The following is a 14,377-nucleotide window of genomic DNA, read 5'->3' on the forward strand; positions in this document are numbered from 1 at the left end:
CCGGGGAGCCTTAGCCATGAGGCGGGCTGGACTGTTGAGCAAGCACTTTCCCAAAAGGACATTTTGTGCCTCAGTGACGGCTGATTTACTCGGCCTCTTCCAGAAGGCCGCTTGTTGACATTCTTTTGGACTGAAGACACACCGGCCGGGCTTGTGCCGGGAGGGATCCGGTTCGGGGCGGGGAATCTCTCGGGTTTCCTCAGCTCGGCTCCCTGGACTCCAGCCAGGTGCCTCTCTTTCCGAAGTCTGCCTCGTGCCAAGAGTTCATCTGGGCATAGGCAGGAAGTGGGTTCAAGCGGAGTTTCACTTCCGCACATGTGACTTGTGGGCTTTGCAAATGGCACTAAGAATTCTGTGCTCTGTGTGCTTCATGCTGCTCCTGTTGGATTACTGCCTACCTGGATGGCTTATCTGGACTTTTACTTGCCTTTGCTGTTAGTTCTGCCTTGCTGGTGTTTGACCTGGGCTGCTCTGTGTACCACCTTTGCCTCTGGACCTGTTGAATCTCGCCAGGTATCTGACCCCTGCCTCTGCCCTGCTCTGCCTTTCGACCTGGGGCTTTGCCGCACGTTTTCTGGCACCGGAACCGTGCCTGCTCCTGGCTGGCCTTTGCCTCCAGCCCTGCCCTGCATCTTGCCAAGTCCTCCATCCATCCACGTCTGGCCTTCCAGTCCAGGGTGCGGCTACTCGAGGTCCTGGAGCTGCTAGGAGCGGGCATGACTATGGTAGCCACTCCGGGCTTCAGTCTGAACTTGGAAGGAGCTATTCAGGGTCCTGAAGTCCATCCCCAGATGGGTTCTGCACCACAGGTTGCTCCTTTAAGGCCTGGGCTGAAACACGCCCCCTCTGGCGTTGCAGGTAGCGGCCCTGCTCGGAAGGATGGCTGCTCCCGTGTTCCTTGGCTTTCTCTTGGTTCTTCGGGAACACCACACACCAACCGGCAGAGGTTCGTCCTCTCTCTGCCGCGGACTTTCCCATGACTAGGGCATCGTCCTTGACTGTCCTTTCCCGACTGCCCTTTCCCAACCTGGACGAGTCCCCAGCCAGCTGGAATGCAGTTTACTGGATCCGGGCCCTGGCTAGCAATACTCAAAGCGCTTCTCTCCCGCTTCAGTCAGCAACCACTCGGTCCGCCCTTGACAATAGCAAGCAAGACTTGAGTCTGCTCAAATCTATTCTTGTCCCATGAAGGGCCACACAAAGTACACGCTGCAGAAGAACCATTCTATTCAGCCGCCGGAATGCGCTGCATTACGTATGTGTCTATTTGTTAGTTAAATTTATTTCCCACCTTTCTGTGACAGTTCAAGGAAACCGATGGTTATAAAACGCAGAGTCATATCGCCTCCCCCATTCGGAGTTGCGAATAGACCTCAGCAAAGCCGCAGATTCCACTTGTAAAATATTTCTTCAATAGCATATCTACATCTTTAGAATTCATTCCGTTTTATAAATTAATTAGAAGTGAACATTCAGATTTCAAGAGACTTCTGTGGAAATGATGCAATAACCTAGTTTAGCAATATCTGCATGTCAGCCCCCCCCCCCCGCTGTATTTATACTCGATTCAAGAAGCTTCAAGGATAATGCCACTAAACAGAACTCTGATTTAGCTGGATGGTTATGAAAGAATAATGTAGCACTTGAAAAACATCTTGAGTGCCACACCGTCCCCATCTCTGCCCCGGGAGGAGAGAATTCTGTATCCGTGGGGCTGTCACCCCAAAGGCCACGCCCTGGATCCTTTGCTAAGGGGGTTCTTTGCCGGGGAAGGCAGGCCCAATATAGGGGGCCCAGCACAGCCTCTCCAGCCTGGTGCTTTGCAGATAGTTTGCACTGCGGCTTCCAGCAGCTACAGCGAATGCCTTGGCCGGTGGCTGATGGCCACTGTGTGGAGGGCATCAGGCTGGGAAAGGCTGCTTATGGAACCTCGCCCTTGGGAAGAAATTCGTTGTCGTGCAAATCCTTGCTGCTGGCATGCATGGCTCCCCAGAGGGGGCATCTTCCAGGAAGCAGGAAGCTCAAGGACATGGAGTTTTCCTTAAATTTCATTTTGGAATGCCTCGAAGTGTCGTGTCTTCCTCGGATAACCTGGTAGCACATGACAGCAAGGAGGGAGTTTGTAGCATTGTGTCACTTTGCTCATTGTGTTCCTCCCTGATGCTGCATTAATTATGGGGTGCCTGGACTGCTCTCTCTGGCGGAGTTTACAAGCTGACATAATTACAGTTTGAGTCATTTCTTTCTCTTCTCCCTCCACCGTTTCTTTTTTGGCATGTGACAGAAAAAAACTGTCGACTTGCATGTTTTCCAGGAGTTCCAGAGAAGGATTGTGTGCATGTGTTTCTGTTCCATTGTTAGCCAGGGACACCAACCTCTGTCTGCATTTTTGTGGGTCTGGAAGCAATCGGGTGTCACGAGGATTCAGTTGCTCACCCTGTTTTATTAGGCTTCGGGGGGATTAATTTTTTCAGGGAGGATAATTGCTTTAAGGTTTGGTTCTTCTTTTACCCTCGGTGGTGCTTGCCGCATGCGAAAACAGTGTGAAGAGAGGCCCTGTGCATGGTTTCAAAGCCACATCCTGGAGAAAGCTCTTGTTGCTGCATTTTTCATGATCTGGCAGAGTGTCCTGGCTCACTTTCACATGGCCATGTATTGCCGTGTTGAGGGAGAATTGAATCTAATGTTTGGGACTCCTTAACATGGAGGAGGCATGACGGGGGTATGGGGTACAGAAAGTGGAGAGGGAGAACCATTTTGCTCCCTTTCTCATAATTCCAGACCCCAACGGGGTCATCCCATGAGGCGGAGTGGAGGGAAATTGAGAACAGGTCAACGGCGGGGCTGCTTCGACACAGCACACCATGAAACAAAGGAATTTCCTCGTGTTGGGCGTACGCATGGCCACCCGTTGAAGTCCAGGCCCAATTCAAGGTGTTGGTTATGTCCTATAAAGCCCTTAACGGCTTGGGTCCTGGTTACCTGAAGGAGCGCGTACGTCCATATATGCCCGCCTGCCCCCTGAGATCAGCGGGAGAGGCCCTTCTCCGGGAACCCTCCGTGAAGGAAATTAGGAGGGTAGGTACTCGGAGGAGGGCCTTCTCTGTGGTGGCGCCCCATCTATGGAATGCGCTCCCCAGAGAGGCCCGCCTGGCGCCGTCGTTATTTGTTTTTCGGCGCCAGGCGAAGACCTTTTTATTCAAACACTATTTTAATTGTTAATATTTATTTATTCTATTTTTCGGGCCAGGTCGACTCATATTATATTGTTTTATACTGTCCTTGTTTATTTACTATTGTGAGCCGCCCCGAGGCTTTGGCGAATGGGGCGGCATAGAAGTCTTATAATCAAACAAACAAACAAACTTGGATAGCTTTAAAAAGGGACTGCAAAATCCATGGAGGAGACGGATGACTGTGACCAGTAGTCCTAGTGGTTACATGCTGCTTCCAGTAGCCAAAGCCGTGTGCTGAGGAAGATGGGCAAGAGGGTGTCATTCTGCTCCTGTCCTGCTCGGGTTTTCTTCTGGGCAGCTGGCCATGTGACCTGAACGCAGGACCTTTTAATGATCCTTCCCGGGTGCCGTTCTGTGCACGTCGACTCCAAAGCCAGACTCTCCGAATCAGAAGACTCCCCCGAGAGAGCGCAGGGGTTTGCAGCCTTGGTTGACCTGATTCTGCAAGATCACGCTTAATTACAGGTTCTGTCATTGCTTTGTTCACGTTTGGGGTGTCTGGCCGAAGGTGGTGGCGAACGGCGGCCTTGCTCGGCGCGTCCCTCGCGTGTCCATGCGTGGGCGTTGGGGGGCAGAAAGGAAATCCGCGGAGCGAAGTGGGTCAGGGGTGACTTGGAACGTGCTCCGGCCCGACGGGCAGGCAGGAAAGAGAAGCAGTAAATTCTGACCAGAGTTGGGGCTCTTTGGATAATGGTTTCTCTGTCTTTGGTGATGGGGACGGAGGGCTGGGGGGAGAGAGGGGAAGGGACCGGAATAATCACCACGCTGTGTGCTCATATTTTTCCTTTGCAAATTCTGCAGTAAATCAGGCGGTCGGGAAAGGGAAGAATGTAGGGTTAAAGCCAGAGGCCGTAGAGGGGAGCCTCCCAAAGCAGGCAGAGATCTGGGGGCAAAGGAACTCCTACCCCGCAGCAACATTTAATCGACCAGACACAATGGAGGCTTTTGGGGTGCGGGAACCCTCCATGCGATTGCATGTTATTGCCTTGTTCTCAAAGGCCTCTGGAGCTTTTAATGTGTTGGCTGCAGTTGCCCTGTGTCGGGAGCGCACGGAAAAGCTCGGATTTCATTATTTATAGGCGACTGTAAATTATTGATGGAAGAAGGCCCCATTCAGTCGTTTGGAGCATCCCTTGAAATCCTCCACAGAAGGGCTTCCTGATGTTTTTCACTGCGCTGGGCAGATTGTTCCAATGTGCTTTGCTGCCTCTTGGAGAACCTTCGAACCCATTCGCACCGATAGACTTTCGAGCCCAGCCCACTCACAGGGGCCACACAGACTCAGCTGAATAAAGGGCTCTCTTCCTGGCTTTCTTTGTGGTCTTGAGGACTAGGGACATGAATGTTTGTGAGCTCTCCAGTGAGGACAGGCAGGGCTGGGTTCAAGGCAAGGTGTGGTTGGGCACCTGCCAAGGGCCTGAGGCTGGCCCTTCCATGGGGCAGCTCTGGATGCTGGGATGCAGCAGCAGAGGGTGTTGGAGGGGAGCCCAACGTGCCAAGTGGTCCTTCCGGTGCCCTCCAAGCCAGGCTGCTGCCTTTGGGCGCAGTGAAGGACGCCCTCCCATTGTCAGTGCTGAAGAAACTTTCAGCCGAGTTTTGCCCTTGGGACAGGAGGGGCGCCATCCTCTTTGAGGCCTCAGGCCGCCAAAGGGCCTGGGCTGGCTCTGCAGGGGCCACACAAGTGTTCCCAGAAGGGCTCCCCCTCCTCTTTGCCAGGGCCACCTGCCTGCCCACCTGCTCTTGCTCTGGCCCAGGTGGTGGAGGTTGCACGGAGGAGAAGCAGGGGCCGCCAGGACCTGGGAGCAGGGACAGGAAGGAGGGTGGGGGCCACTGCAGCTGAGGACCACCGTGGAGTCTGAGAGCAGGATTGGTCTTCATGGCAAGCAGCCCTCAGTAAGAACTGCTTGGAAACCTCCTCGCTGGTCCCGAGCAGTTAAGGGTTGCTGCAGGGATGGGCTCATCAGGTGTAGATCTTGATTCCTGCGGCCGTGGGGCCAGTGGGGAGAATATGCCCTGGATATGGAAAGCTGGAGAACAGAGGAAGAAGCAGGGCATGGAATACTCATAGAAAGCTCCCTGGTTTTATATACTATACATGCAAGCAAGAAATGGCTTCCATTTTCTTTGGGCTGTGCTGCCAGCACTTCTGTAGAGGTCTGAGTGGGGAGAAGCTGGGCCGGTGTCATTGGAACATGTGGCTAGAAGGCTTCTTTGCAATCTGTGGAGGCGTAGAGCACTTTCTGGCAGGCTATTGCCAAGTTTTGATCAACAGAGGCCCTTATAGCAAGGTTGGAATCGGTGCAGCGAAGGGCCACTTGGATGGTGGCCGGTTTGCAGGGGAAGCTGTATGAGGAGAGACTGAGGGAGCCGGGTCTCTTCAGCCTGGAGAGGAGGGGACTCCGAGGGGAATCGTTAGTGATTTATTTATTTATTCGATTTATATCCTGCCTTTTTCCTACAAAGGGCTCAAGGCAGCTGACATCATTCTCCTCCATCTTATCCCCACAACAACCCTGTGAGGTAGGTTGGGCTGAGAGTCTGTGACTGGCCCAAAGGCACCCAGTTGGCTCCATGGCTGAGCGGGAACTCGAACCCGGATCGTCTGAGTCCCAGTCCCATGCTCTTAACCACTACACCACACTGGCTCTCTGCAACAACTCCACGTTCCTTCTCATCTGCAGTACTGCTGGGCCAAGGATTCCTGTCTCGTAACAAAACATCCGGTCTCTTCTTCCCGGGTGCAGAACTTGGGCCTTCGTCCCTGTTGAATTTCATCCGCTTCCAGCCCAGCGCTCCAGCCTAACAGACTCACCTGAATCCTGTTTCGGCCTTGCAGGGGATTCGCTGCCCCACCCGGTTTTGTGTCCTTGCAGATTCTCTTCAGCTGGAAGATCAGAGTTCGGCCTCCTGCTTAGCCATGAGACTCACCAGCTGGTTCTGGGATAGCGCCATCCCTGCTTCTCTTCCCCAGCCTCCCCCAGCGGTGTCGGCCTCTGGCTGCTTTGGCCTTCAGCTGCCTTGCGAGGCAGTGAGAGAGCTGGACTGGAATACTGGAGATCTGGGTTCAGGTTCCGCCTCTTGGATGATTTGGGCCAGTCCCTCACCTTCAGCAGAACCTGCCTCTGAGGGTTGTTGTTGGGAGGATAAAACAGAGCAAAGGGGCATTGTGTCAGCTGCTGTAGTGTTTCTTCTAGGAAAACAGAGGGATATGGATAGAATAAATAAATAGAGGATACAGTAACATCGGGCTTGGGAACTGTTGTGCCAAATATCTGGAAGGTGCTGCTGGCGGCTGAGCTGTCGCAAACTAACCAGCCTTAGAGGTCTGTTAAAATGAAGGAAAACCATGAATAGCTCATCTTCCTGAGTCCCAAGAGGGGAAGGGATTCAGTAATGCAAGCAGCCGATGGTTTCCTCTTTCTTTCCCACTCTTGGAGAAGAGGATGCCCATCCCTTGGACAGTGGAAACTCCTTCTGGTTTGTCTCTTCATGGCATGGCTGGTTATAATTTCGAGTCCCCGAGCCCTTTGAAGAAGAGATTGTAGTAACAGTCCATGTTGGGTGGACGCGCCTCTCCTATTTCTCGGAAGCGGGATCGACCGTCTTGCTTCCTGATATCTAACGGAGGTGGCTCACAGCACCCGATGCACGCCAAGGCATTCAGAATCGGCAGGGATGTTGATCCAGCCCATAACAGAGGCAGCGGGAAGGAATTATTTATGAACTCTGGGGCCTTCTTGAGATGAGTCTTCATCACTAATTGATAAAATTATCAGGAGCAAAGCGATGCCTGGCGAAGGTGCCAAGTGGGGCTCCGCAGGGGATGGCTGAAGCCCCAGGGCAGCTGGTAGGGGCCACGGACCCAGCAGGGCCGCAGGGAAGTAGCCGTGGGACCTTGCAAGGCACCGGGTCGCCCCGTTCAGAGCCGCTGGGTGCTTGGCTGCAGGATCTGCATCTCCGGAATTGCCCAAGTGGAAGCGGGCATAGACGGTGGCGGTGCTGGGAGAAGAGAAGTCCGGATGAAGGGGGATCCCAACATCACTGCTGATGTCTCATGAAGACTTCAGAACAGCCCTGCTGGACCAGTCCAAAGGTCGGTCCCACCCAGCGCTCCACACACACGGTGGCAAACCAGCTGCCTCAGGACCCTCCAGCAGGATGGGTGCAAGACCTCCTCCTCCTCCTCCTCCTCCTCCTCCTCCTCAAGCTCCTCAGCAACTGGTGTGTGTAGCCATGGTGCCTCGGGGGAAGGAGGGAGCCCATGGCCAGCAGGGCTAGTAGCCACGGTTAGTGCCTCCTCCAGGAACCTGTCCAGCCCCCTTTAAGTAAGGCCATCAGGATTAGAGCCCTCACCACTCCCCGTGGCAGTAAATTCCACAGTTCAGCCACGCGCTGCCGGAAGGAGGACCCCCGTTCATCTTTTCCGCTCTCAGCTTCATGGGATGACCTCTTTGGGTCCGAGTGTTATGGGAGGGGAAGAATGCCTCCCGCCCCCTTTCTCCACACCAGCATTATTTCAGATCTCTCCATCTTGTCTCCCCTTCCTCGGTTGTCTTAGCTGCTCCTTCCGGGAGAGCCACGCCAGCCCCCGGATCGCTGTGGCCGCCCCCTCCCTGCTTGCTGCCCTTCTCTGTTGAGACACGCCAAGCGCGAGGCGGCAACCTGGCCCCACGGGGCTCCTCAGCCTGCATCGCTCGCTTCGTCGGTTGCCGCTTAGCCAGGGTGGGGAGGACTTGCAAAGGGGTGGCAGCGCACCCCACAACGTGTTGTGGGAGGCCTGGACAGAGATCTGGCGCTTCCTTTGGACTTCAGCTCCCAGCATTCCTGGAAGCTGGCCATGCAAACGGTTGCTTCTGGGCACTGTAGTCCAAGAAGGCAGCTGGAGCTCTGTCTTCTCCGTGGCCCTGCATTGTGGAAGGGGATCTGCCAGGGAATGCCAGGAGGAAGAGGAGGAGAGAGGGGAGGGGGAGGAAAAGCATGCCCAGGGTCATTGCTTCCAACATTGGCCACACCTTTTCTGTAGTCCCTTGCCCGGTCCCTGAAGAAACATCCATCCATAGCGAAAGCATATTAAGTCTCTTTGCATCTGAAATGCCTTATTTGTGTAGCTTCTTTTAAATAGGGAGGAGCTTCTCTGCCAGGTTTTCGGAATGTCTTCAGAACGTCCCTGGGATTTCTCTGTGAGAAGCCCACTCAATGACAGGATGGTACCCTGGGGCAATAGCTTGCCTGTTTCTGCTCCATGGGGGTGTTGAGGGCGTGTGGTGGGTCAGATCCGGTGGGCCTTGCTGCGGTGCCCTGGAACTTGACCCCAGGTCTCCTGCAGAACTCCTTGGAAGAGGAGGCTGGGTGTATCTGTAGCCTGTTTCTTATTTTGGAACCCCCACGCTTTGCTTGCTTTGGACCCTCCTCAGTGGTGGGAAAACAGGTCTGCTTTGCCACTGGAATCTTCTTTGTAGATCTGCATTGTCTCTAGAACCTCAAGACCCATCACCTGGAATTAACGAGTTCAGGAATTATTTCCCTAGTGGAGCCAGCAGCCCCTCCCTGCTGTGGGTCGCCCAAGCGTTCCCTATTTATTCTGAGACAATTAGGAGCCAGACATCTTCTGCCAATCATCCAGATCTATTACCTGCCCACCTGGTTCTACATAATGTCACCAAATTATTGGTCTTTTGCTGTTTCCCTAGTCTTTTTCTCCGTCTCTCAGGAGCTCGCAAGCTGATTATTGTGGCCGTCCATCTTTCTGAAGAAGTGCCGTTCTAACGCATGTCACAGCATTTTGGAAGGTTGGATCCTGTTATGTCTCACCGCTTTGGCACTTTTCCTAGTCAATATTGAGTTGTGTTGCTTCCTGTGGCACAGTTTTAAATTTTGTGCTAAAAAGCCCATTTGAAAGAAATGCGTTCATGCAATTCTGCTCCAACCAAAAGCTTTCACTGCAAATGTTAAATCCTGACTGAAGAAAGATAATGGATCCATCACTAAATAGCTTGCGTACTTATAGCAAGCCATGTTATATCCTGTACATGGTTCTGAGAGTATGGTGCTAATCAAACGGTATAGAAAGCCTAAATATATAAACACTTCCTGGTATGGACTGATCACACAGGCTTGTATATTTTTAATATTTTTAAGATACTATTTTTTAAAATGCAGTCCTCACCGAGGTGTCGAAAGTTGGCTGGAATTTTGCATGTTGCTTATAGCAGAAGAGTGTTTGGGTAGGTAGTACTGGAGCTATAGAAAGCGTAGTCAGAAGCTGGAGCATCTGAGGACCCTGGCTCCAGGGGAAATGCAGGATAAAACTCTTCCGACGGGCAAGCAGTGCCAGGAAAATATTGATCTACTTCCTGGAAGAACCTTCCAAAGGGCCAATAGAGCCAAATTAGTGGCGTTTTAAAAGCCACCAATTAGTGACTTGAATGGTGGCTCTAATATTGATCCAAAATCATTTCCCTTGACGTTTTTAATAGAATTCGTGTATGGCTTGATTGCCCCTTGTGGGGAATGGGGAAAAGCTAAGGAGCAGTACGGCCAGAATTCGCTTCTGGTTCTGGCCTCAGGCTTGGAGGAATCCCCAGTTTCTGGCTTCTATCCCTGTGCTGGATCTGGGAATCAGCATCTGATTTTTATGAGTTCTTCTGAATGATGGACCTCTCTTCTGCCTGCTTCTCCATGTTCTGGCTGTAGGAGAAGGTGAGCTTTGGATGAAGATGAGAGAGTTACCTTTTCTGTGTTGGCTCCCAGACTCTGGAACGCTCTCCTGGCACCAACTGTGTGGTTCTTTCGGCAGGTTCAAACCTTTCTGTTTGTCCAGGCTTTTTAAACATGCCATGTTTTTAACTAGCTGAATTGTTAGTCTTCTCCATTCAGGGTATTATTATGGAGTTACATTGCTTTCATGTAGACATGATAGTCCTTGAAGAGAGCTTTCCCCAATCTGAGGCAAATCTAAGGTGATTTGCACTACAGGAATTCCTGGAAATTGAAGATTTATTTATTTATATGCGTAGTTATAGGCTGCTTATAACTGCTGAGGCCTTCCCGATGCTGATGGGGCTGACAGGAGTTGAAGTGAGAGCCAGTGTGGTGTGGTGGTTAAGAGCATGGGACTGGGACTCAGAGGATCTGGGTTCGAGTCCCCGCTCGGCCATGAAGCCAACTGGGTGACTTTGGGCCAGTCACAGACTCTCAGCCCAACCTACCTCACAGGGTTGTTGTTGTGGGGATAAGATGGAGGAGGAGAGATAATGTAAGCTGCCTTGAGCCCTTTGTAGGAAAAAGGCAGGATATAAATCGAAAAATAATAAGTTCAGAACTTCTGCAGCAAGTTGCCTTGGCCTTGGGCTGTCAGGAGAGCCTTCCAGGTTTTGTGTACATTCCAGAAGAGTCGCTGCGCATCCGACCGGACTGCTGGACTTGGGGCTTCCCATGAAGATTGTCGGGAAGCTGCAGTCATCTGGGATTGCGTGATGGGATTACGCTGCCCCAACCCATACAGCTCTGTGCTGCCTTCCGGCAAGTAAGGCTGTGAAGATCAGGCTGGGCTCCAGCTCTTTTGCGCACATCAGACTTTCCCATGTGCAGCCCTGGACACGAATGAGCCAAGCTGGGGTAAAGTCTGCACATGCTCAGGAACTGCCTAGCAGCTTCTTTCTGCAAGGTATGCCAAATGCACCGTTCTTTGCGCGAGGGATGCAAAGCCCACAAGTCGTGTGTGTGGAAGAGAGCTCTGGAAGCCGGGGAAATCAGGACTCGGCGGCGGGAAGCCTTCAGATTTTCTTGGCTCAGCTCCCCGGACTGCGGCCCACCTTCTCTTTTCCGGGACTCCCCCTCAAGCCGAGCGTTTGCGCAAGTGTCCAGCAGGAAGCAGGTGCAAGGGGGCTTTCGTTTCTGCATGTGTGACTCGCGGGCTTTGCAGCCTTTGCCCAAAAACCGCTAGCGTGCCTGAGAGTCTGCAGACTTGATCTCAACTTGCCTCCTGCCCAGAGCTGAGCCTGGGAAAGGCGACTGCGGAGCGCAAGAGAGCTGGATTCCAGGCGAATCGTCTCACGCCGAAGTATAGTACTGATTTTTGAATGTGCACCTATAACTATGAATTACACGTCTAAAGTTATACCTGCAAATCTGTCTTCTTGTAACTGCTGTGCAAGCAAATGGTCTCCCTAGCATGTGTTGGACTTGCAAAAAAAAGGAAAAACCTATTAATTTTTAAAAATGCATTTCTCACAGTAATTTAGTGCACTCTGGGTGTGGAGACTGCGGCATTAAATTAATACTGCAGAGGTTCAAGGAGGCCCTTGGCAAAGCTTTCGCTGGTGGAAATGCTTTCATGGGTATGGGCTTACCTGATTGCCAGCAAACATTCGCAGGGGCACTCTCGCCGGGGTCTGCCGCATCATTTCCCACAGTGCTTCAAGGCAATGCTACCTTGGGGCATTGTGGGAGATTAAGATGGCGGCCAAATTAGAATGCATTCAGAAGGGGGAGGCTGCCGGGCTTCAGCGCTTGCCTGAGACAGCTGTGGGCCCAAACCTGTCCTGACCCACTGTGCCTGTCCACCCCACCTTAAGCAACTCCCTTGCCCTTCTTGCTACTCTTAATGGAGCATATCTTTGCACTCACAATCTGTGAGGCGTTAATTTGGCAGCACGTGGCTTTTGTCCCTCTCTCAATAGCTGCTGATCCAGGCTAATGCCCTTGGAGTAGAAGAGTTCATTGGTTTTCTAATAATAGGAAGCTTTACAAGGCTTAAGAGGGCCAGACGGATGTTATTCGGTATCTGCAATGAGGCCCCGTTGGGTCAGAGAAGACCTTGGTGCTTTACATTCAAGGCAATATTCAGGGTCGAGGAGTGCGTGGACCAGCATGATCCTTCGATGCTGGTGTACATTTAGGGGTGTGAGTTTGCAGAGTGATTGTATGAAACCATAGAGGGTTGAGTGCAATTGCAGTGTTGTGCTTCGTTGGCATCTGTTCTCCCCTCCAGAATTTCGCATTTTAGAAGAGAGTTTGTGCAAGTGTCTTTTGTGTCTCTCATCCCTCCCTCTTTAAGGGCAAAGCAACTCCTGATCTGGTTCTCACCGACTTTTGATATTGTGATACACACCTTCCCACTCCAGCTCTGGTTCACAGTTTGGAAAAATTTCTTTCTGTCTGTATGCTTAAGAAAAATGTGAGGGTTCTTCAAAAAGTTTCCGCACTTTTAAACTCTATTTATTAAGAATTTCAAAAGCAAACCCCGGCACTTTTCTGCATACTCACCTTCCTTTGCGATGCATTTTTCCCACCGTCCTGCCAACTTTTTAATGCCATCAGCAAAAAATACATCAAATATATTTATAAATGTAAAATATAAAAGTGTGGAAACTTTTTAAGACCCCTCGTAATACCTTTTGTTGATGCCTGAGAAGAAAGGAAGGATGCTGGTGAGTATTCCCAGTGCCAGGCTGGGTTGCTTCCTGGACTTGACCTCTGCTGAAATCCATGTCACGTTCAGCTCCTGTGAGGATTAGCATGACACTCACAAGGAACGGGGTCTTTCTGGGGGCTGGCCGAGGATGTGGGCATCGCTCCTAATCAGGCAAGCCAGCGCGGCGTCCCTCTGAGCCGTGGTTCAGCTATGCCGGCGGCCTTGGGTCGGATTCCCCCCTTCCCTTGTCTTCTCCAATTCTCTCCTGGACCCCCTAATTGGCTTAAATCATAAGCGTCCTGTGCTTCCACAGTGGGGACCTGATGGTGGTTTGCAAAAGCTTGATTGATGGACTAATCTCATTATGCCCCACCTTCCTGCCCCAAAGGGGCTGCCCCTAGCGAGCCAAGATGCCGAGGGCTTTCTGTGGAATCGACCCTGCTCCTTCAGCCAGTGCTCAGGAGCAGCTGTTCTGCACATGCGAATTGTTGTTCCGGCTTCTGTGCTTCATCCTCTTGCTGGTGGTTGTGAGAGTAAAGAGGATCCGTGTCTTTTGTGAACCTTTCAGCCATCACAGCACCCCAACATTCCCCAGGAAAAGTTAACCAAGGGAAGGTCACGTAGGAAAGGCTTTGCAGTCATATTGTAGTTTTTTTTATTTATTTTATATTGAGATTTATATCCTGCCTTTTTCCTACAAAGGGATCAACGCAGCTTACATCTCCTCCTCCATCTTATCCCCACAACAACAACCCTGTGAGGTAGGCTGGGCTGAGAGTCTGTGACTGGCCCAGAGTCACCCAGTTGGCTCCATGGCTGAGCGGGGACTCGAACCCAGATCCTCTGAGTCCCAGTCCCATGCTCTTAACCACTACGCCACACTGGCTCTAGTTCCTGTCCAGGAGGGAGGGGGAGGGGGAAGGAGTGAGGAGACCTTTGTGCAGTCCGAATCGTAAAAGATTCATGGTGCCTGGAACTGGTTTGAATCTCACTAAAAGTAGCAAGATGCATTACGAATTAACAGTGGGTGTAGAAACTTAAGATTGGTGTGAATGGATGGAAGATTATTAGCGGGCATATGGGAAGGGAAGTGCTTGGGAGAATGAAAGAGCCTTTCAAAGAAAGAACAGAAAGAGTGATTAACAGTAGGCGAATGCATCCACAATGCATCCGGACATCATGCTTGTGATGTAGGGCATATAATGCATGTTTTTCTGTACCATTGTTGATACGCCTCTGTCTTCGTTTATTCTAAAGTGCACTGGAATAAAGCTTCTTTCACTTTAAGTCTCGTCTCAGGCTCTTTCCGGCCTGAGGGTCTGGGGTCCCCCCGGGCTCCCCCATCCTGTGGCCTGGTCGAGTCCGGTAGCAAGCCGAAGAAACTGGACAGGGGCCCCAGCTGTGCTTGCCTGGGGTGGGAGCTCAAAGGGGGCTCGCTTGCATGGGCGCTGGGAAGCTGGGGACCGTCCCCTTCACCTGCACAGACCATTCCGGGGCGCCCCGCTCTCCGTTCGCTCCGTGCCGAGAGGGGCTTGGTTCCCCTGGGACCCCAGAGCCGAAGCGGTGGCAGTTGGAAGAGCTGCAACTGTTGATTCTGGCTGTTGATTCCGCGGGATGCAGCCTCGCTGTCGCGCTGGTGCTACGTACTCCAGCCCGGACAACCTGATCTGTGCGATTCCCAAGGAAGAGAGGCATGTTGGCACTCCCAGGGATGAGCGATCCCTCT

At 52.1% G+C, this 14,377-nt stretch overlaps 1 protein-coding gene across 7 annotated transcripts in view; it reads left to right on the forward strand.

Annotated features, from left to right (window-relative positions):
• The window catches only part of GDPD5 (glycerophosphodiester phosphodiesterase domain containing 5), a 144,820-nt gene that overhangs the window by 18,740 nt on the left and 111,703 nt on the right, over positions 1-14,377 (forward strand). The window lies entirely within an intron of this gene.

Source organism: Varanus komodoensis, unplaced genomic scaffold, assembly GCF_004798865.1.
Source record: "Varanus komodoensis strain SLA01 unplaced genomic scaffold, ASM479886v1 scaffold63, whole genome shotgun sequence".
NCBI lineage: Eukaryota > Metazoa > Chordata > Lepidosauria > Squamata > Varanidae > Varanus > Varanus komodoensis.